This window comes from Anabrus simplex, chromosome 9 (assembly GCF_040414725.1).
Source record: "Anabrus simplex isolate iqAnaSimp1 chromosome 9, ASM4041472v1, whole genome shotgun sequence".
Taxonomy (NCBI): domain Eukaryota; kingdom Metazoa; phylum Arthropoda; class Insecta; order Orthoptera; family Tettigoniidae; genus Anabrus; species Anabrus simplex.
Genome location: NC_090273.1, coordinates 79464404 through 79480060, shown reverse-complemented (window position 1 = coordinate 79480060; position 15657 = coordinate 79464404). Strand labels below are relative to the sequence as shown.

Genomic DNA, 15657 nt, shown 5'->3' with positions numbered 1-15657 from the left:
CAGTTCTTCGTTGGTGAATTTCTCTTCAATATCTCTTTCTTCACTTTTCAGGTGATTTATTTGAAGTATTTATACATTAAGAAAAAATAATCTGCTGCCTGTTTTGATAAAAAAAAAACCACTCACACACACACTATCTCTCTCTCTCTCTCTCTCTCTCTCTCTCTCTCTCTCTCTCAGAAATATCCAAAGCTGGACATTATTCAATTTCCACAACAGAATGTTGTAACTCACTAATGCTAAATACTAGTCTTTGGAATATGTATCACTTGAACTTGATCATTCACCTGATTTAACTTTAACCCACCTTATGTTTTAATATGCTGCACAGTGTCATATTTTTTCTTTGCAGAAACACACTTTTCCACTCACCAGAAGTTTTTGTGAGTGGCATCCTTAACTGCAGCACTGATTATACTCATTGCACCAATGCATAATGCACAAAAACACACTGCAGCTGGGTCAGCTAACAAGTTTGGAAATCAGGGATTCACCAACCATGTGATAACATATCAATACTTGATTAGACTGCTTAATCACACAAGCAGCTTTGTGGGAAGTCCCAAGCTTCTCTCCTAATTTTGACTACACAGTATTATTTCACCCTTTTACTCTCATATCCTGTAGCTTCCGTGGCTCAGATGGCAGCGCGTTGGCCTCTTACCGCTGGATACTGTGGTTCAAATCCCGGTCACTCCATATGAGATTTGTGCTGGACAATGTGGAGGCAGGACAGGGTTTTCTCCAGGTACTCTGGTTTTCCCTATCATCTTTCATTCCAGCAACATTCTCCATTATCATTTCATAGCATCTATCACTCATTAATAAATCACCTTGGGAGTGGCGACCCCATTGTAATAACAGCTTATATATCTTTCATTCATTACATCCCTGACGCGGTCAATGACTGGAAAACAGGTTGTAGGTTTTCATTTTCACTCTCATATCCTAGCTTAGATTTTTTTAGTCATTTGACTGATGTTACTTTCTTATTAGCCAATAGAAAAGGAAATCAATGATAAATGACTGTTAATAGTGTAATGTGCACATTAAAAATACAGTTTTTGGTAAAATATATTTTAATTCAAAATCATAAAATAAGCAAGCAAAACTGTTTCTTTGGAGAATAAGCATTTGCAAGTACTATCAAACATAGCTAAAATTGCTTATCAAAGCTCCTTAATGAAGTGAGGAAAGGAATATTAATTCTAAGGTGCCGTAAGTGGTTTGAGTCATTGTTTGTTAGAGGCGGACACATGCCTCTGGAGAGTCCATTATTCCAAATTAGTACCTAGAACTTTATGTACTGTTGTGGATGGCTAGGTAATATGATATGTAGAGGACAACATCTAATTCTCTGCCAGACATTTATTCATTATAACTTTATGGGAATGTTATGGCTTCATGGAAGCTGAAACTACATTTGTCTTACACTTTTTCCTTTTCAGCTTTTCCATCTTTAGAGTCATTGGGAATTCTTTTTAGTCCAACATTGTTTCTGATGACTAAGGCTGAAATCTAGTTAATTATCTAAAATTTCCTGCAGGTTCAATTTAAAACCAGCTGAATTGGGGAAAAATAGACTGATATTCATTTTACGTGATTAACCCTTTGAAAATAAATCTTTACAGAAGTTCTTTATTGTCAATCAATCAACAATGCTGGTAGCTATACTTTTTCCCTGTGTGACTTTTGGCAGTAGTTGTTGAGATGGAGTCAAGGGTTCCTCAAACCAGTTCTAAAAAGGATATGTCTCCTTTCTACTGCCCTTTACTTTCCTGTCTGAACATACAGTATGACCTCTTTAAGCTTTTTCAATAGTGAAATTACCAGCGTTTCGCCCTAGTGTAGCAGTGTACAGTATGATCCTTTGTTTTCTTATCGTCTTTCTTGTCCCACTTCCTGCTGAAATGAAAAATTGACATCAGAATCACCGCTGTTGTATAACTGCTTATATACACTAGCGGAAATGAAAAGTGTTACACTATGAAAAACCACTCTGATATTTATTAAACTTTGTGGAGATGTTCACCACATAACAGGTATTAAATGAATAAACTTTCAGCCCATTCGGAAATATCCATCACCATCATCATCAGTATGAGTTATGACCCTCATGGGCATGAATACACTTTTGTATTCGGTGTGGCATGGAAGCGAACAGACCCTGAATGTCATCTTGAGGGATTTCTTGTCATGCCTGAAACACATGCTGTGTCATTTCATGAAGATTGCTGGCTGGAAGCTGGTATGACCGTATACGTCTTCTCATCACATCCCAGACATGGTTATGGGTGACAAGTCGGGGAACTGGACAGGTTAGTTAAGGATCCGTACATTCCCCAAGGCGTTTCTGGTGCGATCTGCAGTGTGGGCTCTTGCATTACCCTGCTGGAATATGCCATTTGGTTCCCCTTGTCATGAAGGGTATGACAACATGGCTTACGATGCTTGTAACAGACTGGCAAGCAAGTAGTCCCCCTTCAACACGTACCAAATCCGTCCGTTGTCATAATCCAATAGTTCCTTATCCCATGATTCCACGAGTTGGAGAGGTATGCGCCTCGATAATTTCTTCTTCCTGTGACCTTACACCAGGTCAGTCTGACCTTCACAGACAGAAGCGATACACATCACTGAACACCAAAGAATGTCACTCGATGTCCCAGTCGACTCTGGCTCTACACCATGCAAGTCTCCGTTGTCTGTGGTTTGGTATCAGCAGTAAACAACGCATGGCAACTCGAGATCTCAACCCAGCTTCCAGTAATCTGTTCTCGAAGGTTCGTGGTGACACTCTGCCTGTAACCTCTGCTTGGACTTCAGCTGTTGTCATTCGTCTCTTAGTCAGAGCCAACTGACAAATCCTACGATTTTCTCATGGTGCAGTCCTTCTGGAAAGACCCGTGCCTGCTCTTTGTGCCACACTGTTGCCCTGAGTCCATCTTGTCACTACCTGTTCTGCAGTCATTGCACTACAGCCAACTGTCTGAATATCTTTCAATATGGTGTTACTGTATCCCTCGTGCCAATGATTCGACCTTTCACAAAGTTCGAAAGATGGTGATAAGCTGCCTGTGCACATCCCCTAGGCATGCTGTGTTATGATCTGTACTTGAAAAGAGACAGTAACGTTAGACACACCTAACAGCCATCACGTACACACACCAGCCGCCATATTTTGGAATGGCATTTTCCTGTATTAACAATTAGGCCGTATGAGGATGAAATTTTATTCATCATATCTCACAGGCATGGAAATACTGTGGTATAAATTTGGTGGTTTTTGGTCAAGATGTACATGGTGTAACATTTTCTATTTCTGGTAGTGTATTTCATTTGTATGCATGCTACAGTTAGTAGATATCATTTTGCTGCAGAACGTAAACATTACTCCACAGATAATACTTCTAAAACAAAACAAATGAAATGTATATGTCAGCACTGTGCTGAGAAATAATTGTGCTATATATCAAGTGAAGCATATCCGCCATTTCCCTCCAGATTTACAAGAATTCTTACCTTAAAGTTAAGTCAGACCAGGTCGGATATAGAATCTGAACTGCAGATGTTTAAGTTTGATTTAAATATTCATAGTATAATTTTATATAAAGTACAGTACCTCATTCTATGGTTTTCTTTTCTCAAACATTCAGAATTAACTATTTGCTCTACTCCTCGATAAATCAGAATCTTTGGAGCACTTATAAGATGTGCCTGCATCCAATCTCCTTATATTATAAGCCTTATACGGCCATATTGCTGAGGTGAAGCAAATCCATAGACATCTAGAGATTTAGCTGATGAGTATAAACTTTCTTTAGTATAAATATGATCAATGAGATAGACTTGAATTTGGTACAGAATCATGTTTTTATTTCTGAAGTATGTTTGCGCTTCAATTCTGACTGAACTGTTTTTTTGTTTTGTTTTTCAGTTAACTGCATTACCAGGCTGGATTAGCCATAAAATTATTTTGACTGGTGTAGTAAACAACTAAGGATTAGTACTGATGAGAAAACAAATGTTATTTAAGTTACTTGTACAGACCGATGGGAACATTTCAGTTTTATGAAACAGTTGCATTTATTTCCTATGTAAAGCATAAATATGTAGGTCACATCATGTTATCAGTCTTCACAGATATTTGCAAGGGTGTCTAGTAAGGATTAAGGAGGGATGGATAAAAAGGTTGCTATATACTAATAATACAACCAGTGTCCAATTGTTGCTTTTTTTTCCTTCAATATTTCCATAAGATTCACATATCACATCCTACCCTTATGCTAATGGTCACCAAGGCTTCAGTGATTACCATGAAATTTAATTAATTTTCCAGGTTCAGAGAGCATTGTTTTTAAAAGTAGATCATCATCAGGCATAATAACAAAAGGAGGAACACATGCTTATACTGTCCTTTTGGCTGCTTGAATTGTATGATAGTGGCAACTATTTCATTACTATAAATACAGAATTGATACCTCTTTGGAAGTTTTACTGCCCTTTGATGTAGTTGTCAACAGTGTAGAAATATTTGAATGCTTTTGTCAGCTCCTTTTTAATTGATCACTGTGAATAGAGCAGTCTGCCAGCTCCATGGTATAGGAGTAGTTTGCTTGCCTCTTACCTGGAGGCCCCAGGTTTGATTCTCGGCCGGATTAAGGTTTTTTACCTGGATCTAAGGAGTGGTTCGATGTCCTCTCGGCCTCCTTGATTACAATGAGGAGCTGTCTGGCAGAGAGACAGTCATGGGACAGACAAGGGAATTTGTCGCTCTTGTAATCTGCAGGCCTTCAGACTGAGTAGGGGTGTTTGGCAGACCAAGGCCCACCAAGGTTGTTGCACCATGTGGTTTGGTTAAAAAATTAGAACAATGTACTACCTGAAGATTTTTTGGAATAGTTGTGGAGTGGATCATTTTCACTAACTACAGTAGATGAATTTTATTTAATATTCCATTTATATACACTGCCAGACAAAAAAGTTAAGCACCCAGAAGGAGTGGTTGAAAGTGAATGAAACTAAATATGCTGAAAGACCATGTGCCTTTATTGAACTGATTACAATATGGAATGAAAGAGACAAGGCCGTTGGCAGTTACAGGTGGAATGTTGGCGCCATTTCATTAGGGTGTCACATCCTCCTGGTCACAATGCATGCCCTTATGCAGTTCGGATACAGCCTTTGGATACTCTCCTGAGGCAAGTTTGTTCACAGTTGTTGAATCTGTCCCTCCAGATCCCGCAGGTTGGCACTGGGACGGAATCGCCTTCCATTGTCATACCACATGTATTCAATGATGGAAGAGGTCTGGGAATCTTGCTGGCCATGGAAGAAACTGTCTTAGCATCCTGTCCAGTTTTTAATTTCATCCAAGTTTTTATTACGGTTGCTACTACGCATGGTTGCATTTTATTCAAGATGTGTAGAGTACATTATTCAAAAGTGGAATCCCTAAGGGGAATAAATCAAAACAAAATGAAATGGCCTGAAGTTGAAAAACAAATCCCAGCAGAACTAGTGAATACTAAAATGGGACAGTTGAGTTTATAATAAACTCAGACGAGTTGTTCAGTGAGGTAGCTTGGGTTAAGAGGTTTATTAACCAGCAAGCTGTAAACTCAAAGCCATAAATAAGGCTACTTGAAGAAAACTTGATCAGAATATTTAAACACTGAATGAGTAGAATATTCAGATTCATAATTTTTCTGAAAGTTGTTTTCTTCTCTGCCCGAAACATTATTTCATGTAGAAGTGTGTTCTACACTGTGAAGAATGTGTGGTCACCTGATGAAAACATAGTTCAAGCCTTGCCCTTCTGTAAAGTAAACTGTCTGGAATTACATGAGAAGATTAAGACCAGCAAAACAGCACATAGATCGGTTCATTCCAGTGAGAAATTTACCTGTTTCTATAAAAAGAAAACTGCAACCAGTGAAAGCGTGAACACAGATGATGATGATGATGATGATGATGATGATGATAAGGCCTGGATCCTGTTGTAAAGAATATTTTAAAATGCACTTAAAAATGTAAAAAATATTAAGATATATAAGATGGGCACATTTTGACTTATTTCTGTTCTTTCTTTCATGTTTTTCACTTAATATTTAATATTCCTTGAATTTCATCAATATTTCTTACATTTTTCTAATTATTTTTCCTTTCTTTATATCAACATTAGATGAAAATTCATTCCACCATTTTAATAAAAATCTTTAACTTAATTCATATCTTCAAGTGCCTTTTCACCTTCATTTTTAAAGTCTTTAATCTCCATGGATACCTTCAATATTTTTTACATTGTTTCCTTTATACACAACTATATAGAATTTCCTTTCCACTGCAATAATATATTTGTTCATCTCACATTTTAATCAAGGCAATACTTTGAATATGTTCAATTCTACATCTCATCAAGATTGTGAATGATTTTCAAGTGTATCTACGCTTCACAGTGATAAGAAGAATATTAAAAGACTTTAATTCATCAAGACCGTGAATTTTTATTTGTACCTATGCTCTTGAATACTACGAAGAATATTATAAGACTTCTTCTTGTACATTCCTACAGCTAAGTGAACTAATTTCTTACAACAAAAGTGTTTTCAGGAAATTCTAAAAACTATTTTTCATAGTGTCAAACTACTATGTTTTATGACCATCTTTAAAACCACTGTGTTTCAAATACACTGTTCTACATGCGATATGACCTTTAAATAGGTCGAAACTAGTCCCATTAAATGTTTATTTAATAAACAATATTTAATTTACTACAAATTTGTATTGAAAAGGTGGAGTAACTCACTTATTATTTTAATTTGGTTTGAACTACAAATGTCATAATCATGTTGCTGAACGTGACGGATCTACGAGTATCTGCCAAAAAGTTTAATACCTTGAAAAGCTTCGTTCTTCTTCAGCGTTTGTGACGGGAACATGCTTGAAGTGGGAAAGATCGTTGGCTATTAAATCTTCCTCTGTCCCATCCATGTAGTAGTTTTTACTACAGAGTATATCTGATGTTTGATACAAAGTTTTATATCTGATATTTTATCCAACACTTTTTTCACTTTAAATGTGATAGCTGTAGCAGTTTTACCATGATTTTTGTAAACACCAGACTCCAGCTATTTAATTAGTGGAGTGGAAACTACCATTATCTTGCTCCTTTTATCCAGTGGTGTGACATTTGTCAATGGTCGATAACCTAGATGTTAGGCCCCTTTAAACAACAAACAACAACAAAACATTTATTGACAATAATGCAATTTTAGACTAATAACAGTCAAACTCCTTTCCATGTTTGGTTCAGTGATATTATATCTTGAGCAATTTGTACTGAAACAGCTTCTTCACTGTTGCAACTCTTTACTTTTGTGGTGGTAACACGATGTTCATAGCTTCCCCTTTGAAATTTGTAACACATGAGGACACTTTTAAGAAAAACTTTTTAAAAGTTTGCAACAAGCCCATCTATGTTGGGATCATTTGCTCGCACTTCCTCACAAACCCTATGTAGGCCATGTGCTAGGCACATGACATGTACCATTTTAGAGTAAAATGACTTCAATGAATTACCTGCTCATAACTAAAGCACTGAAATTAAATGAAATGGCATATGGGTTTTAGTGCCGGGAGTGTCCGAGGACAAGTTCGGTTCGCCAGGTGCAGGTCTTTTTACTTGATGTCCTTAGGCGACCTGTGCGTCGTGATGAGGATGAAATAATTATGAAGACAACACATACACCCAGCCCCCATGCCAGTGAAATTAACCAATGATGGTTAAAATTCCTGGCACTGCCGGGAATCGAACCCGGAACCCCTGTGACTAAAGGCCAACACAGTAACCATTTAGCCATGGAGCTGGACACTAAAGCACTGTATCATGTTTTATGACCTCTAGCCACAGAAGAAACATAACACTATCAAATAGTCTGGAAGTGTCAAGTAATAGGCCTTTTCTAATACTTCGGTTGTCAATAAAAATATTTCACTTGGTCTATCCAACTCTAATGTTATAATCACAATATTGACTACATAGCACCCCACAGCATTGATGATCTTATAAATAGATACCCATAGCTTCTTCCCATTGAGACTGAACCTTATTTTATGTTTCTTCGTAGTACTGTGACAAATAATTCTTATTCAAAGTCAATACATGTGGTATTTCTTGGTTTGTAACGGGTATAACATAAAGCACTAGTAGGGTTACTAGTAGGAGTTCTATTGTGAAACGTATGTTTACTTACTATTGCTGCTTGTGTTCTCCTCAGTTTCATATTAATGCAAATTAGCTCTATTGTAAGTTTGTAAACTTGTACCATACCAATTTTTTGTTTAGAGAATTTGAACTAACCAGTATTCAAATGAAACATATTGATACTAACAGTTTTATTTAGAGTCTGATGTCAGCAAAAAAAAAAGAAAAGAAATCACTATCACTCACTCCCTCTCCCCTTCCCACATGGCTGGAATTTCTACCCAATGAGAATTAGTCGTATTCTTGATGTTTGAGACTCTGATACACCATTTGACTTTGTTACCTCAAGGATTTCCAATGTAGAATTGCCAAATTTAGTAAGTTTTCCAGTCTGTTCAAACAAATGCAAGATGAAGATATTTTCTTTTCTGGGTATTCTTTAGTATTTTAATTTTTTAAAGTATTTATTAATCTTAGAAATTCCTAAAAGTTATACATTATCTAAGTGAAAACTGGAAAGAAAATGGTTTCCACTTTAACAAACTTCATCAATGTCATCATCGCTACCCATTTCCCTCATCCAGCTCCCACTGGATTTGGATGTTTATGGCACCTTTGCATCTTCCTCTATCCAACCACCATTGTTTCTCCTTAACTGTGTTCCAATCCAGGTTTTTCTAATTATACATTTCTTGATCCTTCTCAACCATCTTAGACTGAGTATCCCTCTTGCCCTCCCTCCTACTATCTGGGTCTCTATCATCCACTTTGGTATCCTACCCTCTTCCATCCTCTTAACTTGTCCAGATCATCTAAGTTTATCCCTCTCCATTTTGTCAAAAAGCTTTTCCACTCCAATTTCCTTCCTGATGTCCTTTCTTGTCTTTCCTGTCATATAAATTTCATTTCACAGCCTGGATGTTATTCTCCTGTCTTTTTGTCAGTATCCATCTCTCTGCTTCATATGTCAGTATTGGGCAGTAGTACATCTTATACATCACTTCACTTCTTTACACTTCCTCCACAGCAGGTTTCTCACATTCTGTTAGAATACATTTCACTGTTGAATCTTTAAACTGATATCCATGTCTAACCCTGCATCCTGCATCAGTTTGTTTCCCAAACTTGTTAACATTTGAAATGTTCTCTTACCCTTTCCATGTTTGATGTATCACTATCTACAACCTCTTATTAATTTCAAAGAAGATATCTATAAGAGTGGGGGTGAACAAGTTTCAGTTATTAACCGCTCAAAACAATAACTTACCGTATTTCATATTTGTCTTTTGTGTAATCCTAACAAATCCCTTCTGTACTGCCAAGATATAGGAATGACAATATTTTAGTAAATTTCTTGAAAGGACTTTTATTTTTTGATAGGCAACAGTTTTTTTTTTTAAGTATGTTGGCTTTCTGGATATTTGTTGTGCACCTCATTCTGAAAATATTTTTGTTTTTGTGCAGTACTGGTACTGGTGAATATGAATTATTTCCAAGTCACTTGGTTAACATTGATGCAATGCATTTTATAGTTACAAATATACTAATTTCATTACTTCTATTGTGATGGAAAACATTATGAAATTGAGGGTATTGATTGTAATATTTGTTCGGAATTACAAATATGCAACTATGATATGTTTAAATGTAACTGTAAAAGATATATAGCTGATCAATTTCCTCTTATTTATGACATATAAGATAAAGACTGAATCTAGAGAAGTATAATAGATATTATTTATATACTATAAATGTTTGAATATCATTATAATTTCATGTTACTATGTAATAATGAGTCTTTGAAAATGTTCAGATAACACACCACGTGTCTTTTTTACTTATCATGTAAGAATGTTCCTTATAGTATGCAAACTTTCTAGCCCATTTTTGTTATTCTGACAATAAGTATAGAAGTTGAAATATATTTTATAAAATATTTTAAGCTTAGAGAAGCTGTTACAAGCATGGTTTGTTCAAGATAATGAGTTCTGAAAAAAAAAAAAAAAGAATTTAAGACTCTTATTCATACATGTGGTAAGTAGTCATAGGAAATAAAACAAAGAGAAAACCATTGCAAAAAGCTGATTTCAACATGACAAAATATATTTTACACTCGGATGAAAAATTCGCTCTCCAATGTACAGACTTAGTTTGCACACAGGATTATTACAACATGCCAAGAAGTGAAGTGAATTAATCAGGGTCTTCTTCACCACTGTTAAACCACTGTGGGGCAGTAGTATCCAAAATAGAAACTCTGTCATTAACAGTGCTCAGCATTACCTATGTACCTTGTGTTTTTCACCAGTAGTGGAGCAACATTTCTGTATTTATATATGTTATGTTTTCCTCAAGTAGAAAGTGTTTGCTCAGTGTGCTCATAAAAATTACACGCAGCAAAATATCTCATTGCAGGCTATATGTAGGTACAAATTCATGCTTTGAAATGAACCATAGACAATGAACAATGTTTACATTGTTGTTTGCCTCTTCTGGAATGGATGTTCCACAATAACTACTGCTATATTCATGGAACCTGTTTTGTTTTTCATTTCTTTCTAGAGCTGGAAATGGGCCTTATGGAAACCCATCCTTAGATCATGAAGTGGTAAGATTAATCCAAAATAAATTATGGATTGTACTGTAGACATTTTGCTGCAATGTTTCAGTGAATTTCTTCAAAGGACTTTTATATGTTTATGATAGGTAAATGCAATTAAAGGTCATTATTTTAAAGTATGTTAGCTTTCTGGATATTTGTTGTGCATGCCATTCTTAAAAGATTTTTGTTGCGTTTGAGGCAGAATCTTTCCCTAAAAACAAATTTTGCATTCTTCTTTGTGTCCACTCTATTAAAATGTATTACAATACAAGCCACCATTGTACACCCATTAGAAAGTAATATTAAACTTCCAAGAAACTATTCTTATGAAAAGGTACAAACTTATGCATTATTTAAATATAAGGTCTGAAAATATTAAAACCATGCTTGTGACATTTATCCTTAAGTTATTGAAAAATAAGTATGGCACTATTTTTATTTTAATCATGTATCTTAAAATATGACTCATTATTGAGTAGATCTTTCAAATACAAACCAAAGTTCACGTGTGATTACTTCCTCTTGATTAACATTTGCAGTTTTTGTTGTCCTGCTGTCCATAATATCATCATTCGGAATAAATGAAATATTATTTCTTTGAATTCAGAAATTTAAAGATCTCTGTGGAGTTGACCCAGAAGTTAAGGTAGGCCTAATGTATAAATTAAGTAATTTTACATGTAGCAGTAAGTGTATAAACTCCCACTGAAGAGTGAATTTCACACTGATTGTATTATAATAATAAGAGAGAATTTCAAATTATAGACATCTAAACCTGCAAATGTAGTAGAGGTGGCACCTGATGAAATATATTTCATTTCATAGCAATAATATTTACTTTACTTTTTATTATTGCATGTTGTTCCAGATGCAGTGTTTTCAAATTCAGGCCCATCAATTTGTTTTTCTGTAATGAAAATATACATCATTTTAGAATAATATTCTGGAATTGGTTTGAATAAGTTAGGATTGCATTATTAAGATTGAAGACATTTGTAGAGCAAACTTTTCTTCTTAACCTTTTACGTTCTTTTTTCTTAACATTTAAGTTGCTCTGGATATTTTTGATTTTGACAAAAATGCATAGACATAAATGCTTTTGCATGAAGATATAAGATTCCTGCCATTTGCAGTGAAACTAATGGTATGCTTAGAGAGAACTTGTTGTACAAGAGATAGTTTTTGGACATCCTTTCATGGACCTACTGTACATCGTAGTCATACGAAAAAGATAGTTACTGTCAGTTTCTGTGGCAAATAAAAAGCACTACTGTTTTACACTAAGCAGTTTTAATTACTCTTGCTGATCAGCTGCTTGAAAACAACAAGTAACTTATATTTGATGTACAGGGTGACCCAAAAGTCCATTAACATATGATGAGGCAATACTTCACGGAATATTGGAGGTAGAGAGGTAATATTTGACACACATGATTGGTATGACATGGGGTTTTATTGACACCAAAATAAAGTAAATAAAGTTTCACTAACAGTGCCTTTTCTGGTAATGTTAACATGCCGTGATTGCAGGTGCATTTGACACCCTCTCTCATGACAGCTTTTTTAATATCACACATGGGTCTCATGCGGCATCACTGACGTGTTGCTGTTCAGCCCCATCTGTTGGCCTGTTTTTGCACTCATTGGTGTCAATAAAACGCCATGTCATGTCCAGCATGTGTGGCCATTTGTACCTAACATGTTGCTGTCCAGCACTGTCTGTTGGTCATTTTGTGTACTTTATTTTGGTGTCAATAAAACCCCATGTCATGCCAATCATGTGTGTCAGTTATTACCTCTCTGCCTCAAATATTCTGTGAAGTATTTCCTCATCAAATGTTAACGGACTTTTGGGTCACCCTGTAAGATTGGTTTTGTAACCATGGTAAATCTCGGAAGCACGTTCCATTGTTGAAGTGTGAAAAATCTGTAATCCTCATTTTCTTCTTCTTTTGTGAGGTGCTGGCTAAAAACATCCTCATTTTGAGAATGACCTGTTTCAAAACAATTGAACACAATATCAGCCTGATAATGCTCAAATGCATACTAACCTATTTCTGTAGGCTACTGACCAATATTGAGGGATAGAATATCTCTTACACCTTTTCATTTTACTTTCCATACAAGAATCAAACAATCATCTTGAATTTAATCGAAACCGACTTTCAACCTATTAGGTCGTGTTACGAACATTTAGTACGTGTTGAAGAGATGTTAAGTACAGAACAAAAATGGCCAACCGGACACCAGTGGGATCCGAACCCACAACCTCCCGATTTCGCATCGGTTGCTCGGGAGGTTGTTGGTTTGGATCCCACTGGTGTCCGGTTGGCCATTTTTGTTCTGTACTTAACATCTCTTCAACACGTACTAAATTTACGTAACACGACCTAATAGGTTGAAAGTCGGTTTCGATTACAATGTGGTCGTGAAAATTCAATATTCATCTTGAATTTAATTTTCTGTTAAAAACTGTATCATGCCTAATGCACCCGTAAACAACTAAGCTCTGTTTGCTCTTATCATATACCATAAAATTGTAGTTATCTTCCTCTTGCAGTCCAAAAAAAAAAAAGAAAAGGCATTTTCATCAGATAGAGATTTTATAACAGTTACAAATTACAGTATATTGCAAACTATACAGAGCGTTTTGAATTAGCTTTGAGTGTCTTATCCACATGTATTTCTTGCTCTTTCCTTATTCAGCAATAATTTATTATGGATTTCTTTCAGTTCTTGATTTTCACAATCTCAGGTTGTTAAATTATAATCGCATATCTTTCTGTTTTCTTCAGGCTTAAAATACTTGTTAGAGTTATTTATTATTTTCTCATATGCTGTCTTTCAGTACATTAACTATTTAACAAGTATTTGTTTTGTAAACTATTCTGTATAAACTCATTATAATTTTAACCCTGGATTACTAAGCTCCTCTATGAAGTACGTTATCACTAAGCATTCGTCTACGAGACTACGAAAAAAGAACTTCGATACTACTTACAATTACTTCAGTTACAATTTCATAACTATCACAGCACTTAAGCCTAATACATTGTATGTACAGGTACATTTTTGCATTTTTAACAAACTCATGTCATTTCACTCAGCACTTGCATATGGCTCGGGTTGCAAACTGCAATTAAACTGTGTTATTCTTTGCAGTTTTGAGGGATAAAATGCACATATTACCTTCTTGTCAAGTTATGCTGGGTGTGGCCTGTGTAGTACAGGATTTTCATTCAAAATCTTGCCGATCATACCTCGTAATGACTGCTGCAAACTTGGTTGCATAAGGCGGAATTGGAGATGTGGTCTAAATCAGGTCACCGCTCAACTGCTTCATGAAGGTCCTTCTTGAGATAGGTTTTTCTCCCTTTTGGAGGATATTGCGGCAGAACACAATATATCCATTCACAAGGAACATGTTAATCATACTGAAGATCACACATAGAGGCCAGCACTGGGTCTTTCTACTGCAATTCATGCTGATACAGATTTGGACGAAAGAGTCTGTTATACTGTACCTTTTGTTTCATTATAAAATTCAATTACTGTAGGTTTTCCATTATTATAACTTATTTCCATGTCCTCATGAGTGGTAGATAACAAAACAACTACTTTTCTCTGCTATGGTTTGAATGATACAAGAGTTTTTTGTCCATCAAAACAAAACATTGGAATACCAATTTTTCGTTTCTTCACTTCAAGGAGTTCTGGAGATATCTCATGTTTATTTTTTCTTATTATTCCTACAGCTGTTAGAGAGTAAGGTGTTTTCAAGAGGTCTTCAGCCAGTGGGATGGATGTAAACCAATTATCCATGGTTACATTCATATTCGAACCATAGATGGTCCCAGTCAGTTCCTTTACGAAATAATCAGCGAGAACTTGACCAGATACAAACGTATTTTTCTCCAAAATACGATTTTGCATCAATCATATATTTGGTCTTAATGTCGTTCAACAAACCATAATGATCTTAATTCCATATTTTTTGGGTTTGTTGGGGATGTACACATCCAGAAAGGACAACATCCAGGAAACCCAACCAGTTGTTCGTCAATGGCTGTGTAACTCCCTCGCTTGTATGATTCTCGACAATTATTGATAAACTCATCCCACTCTTTTCGAATGGCTGTAAATTTGTCACTCACTCGTCTCTTTACCCTAGTAGATTTATCACCGAACCGGCACTTCATCAGAAAATCAAAGTGCTCGCTTGATATTGTAGCCTTATTTCTTTTTACCACAAAAAGTTGGATCAAATAACTCTCTTGTGGGAAAATGATTGGTTTTCATAGCTGATGTTAACACAAGTATACCAAATAAAGCATTGATTTCTTCCCTACTTGCTTGAGAAATTGTTGCACTACCTGTAGTGTAATTGCTACTTTGAACTTGTATTTCCTCGTTCGTGTGTTGTACCAGTTATGTAACATGAAATCACTAAAGAAAGAAAAAAAAGCAATTTGATAGGTGATGAAACATCTCTTGTTTCTCCTAATGAGGTTTGCTTTATATGAATTATGTTCCGGGTGGGTGTCCGGGTATTACGGTTTATGGATGGAAGCGCTGACCATTTGGGTTTATTTTTTCCTCATGAATTGTTCTTAGGAACTACAACATTTGGATGCTTAGCACTTGAAACAATAGGATTTGAATTGCTATTAGTCAATTCAGTGTCCTCATCAGAGTATGTTGGTTCAGGATCACGTCTTCTCTTTCTTCCCGGCTCGTCACTTAACTGTGGATTATGATCGGCATCATATTCACTGTCAGTTCCTTCGATGCCATCTTCTTCAAAGCCATTCTCTGCACTGCATGTCTTTCCAGTTACTGTTGTGTTGTC

The 15657-nt window shown here is 35.8% G+C and overlaps 1 protein-coding gene across 2 annotated transcripts in view; it reads left to right on the top strand.

Annotated features, from left to right (window-relative positions):
- Pgm2a (phosphoglucomutase 2) overlaps window positions 1-15657 on the top strand; it is a 192279-nt gene that overhangs the window by 114073 nt on the left and 62549 nt on the right. The window contains exon 12 of one of the 2 annotated variants that reach the window (XM_068229279.1): window positions 10769-13005. The exons of the other annotated variant lie outside the window; for it this stretch is intronic. The gene's annotated coding sequence lies outside the window, so the exon portion shown is untranslated. Of the gene's footprint in view, window positions 1-10768; window positions 13006-15657 lie in introns of those variants that run through there. 2 annotated transcript variants of the gene reach the window in all.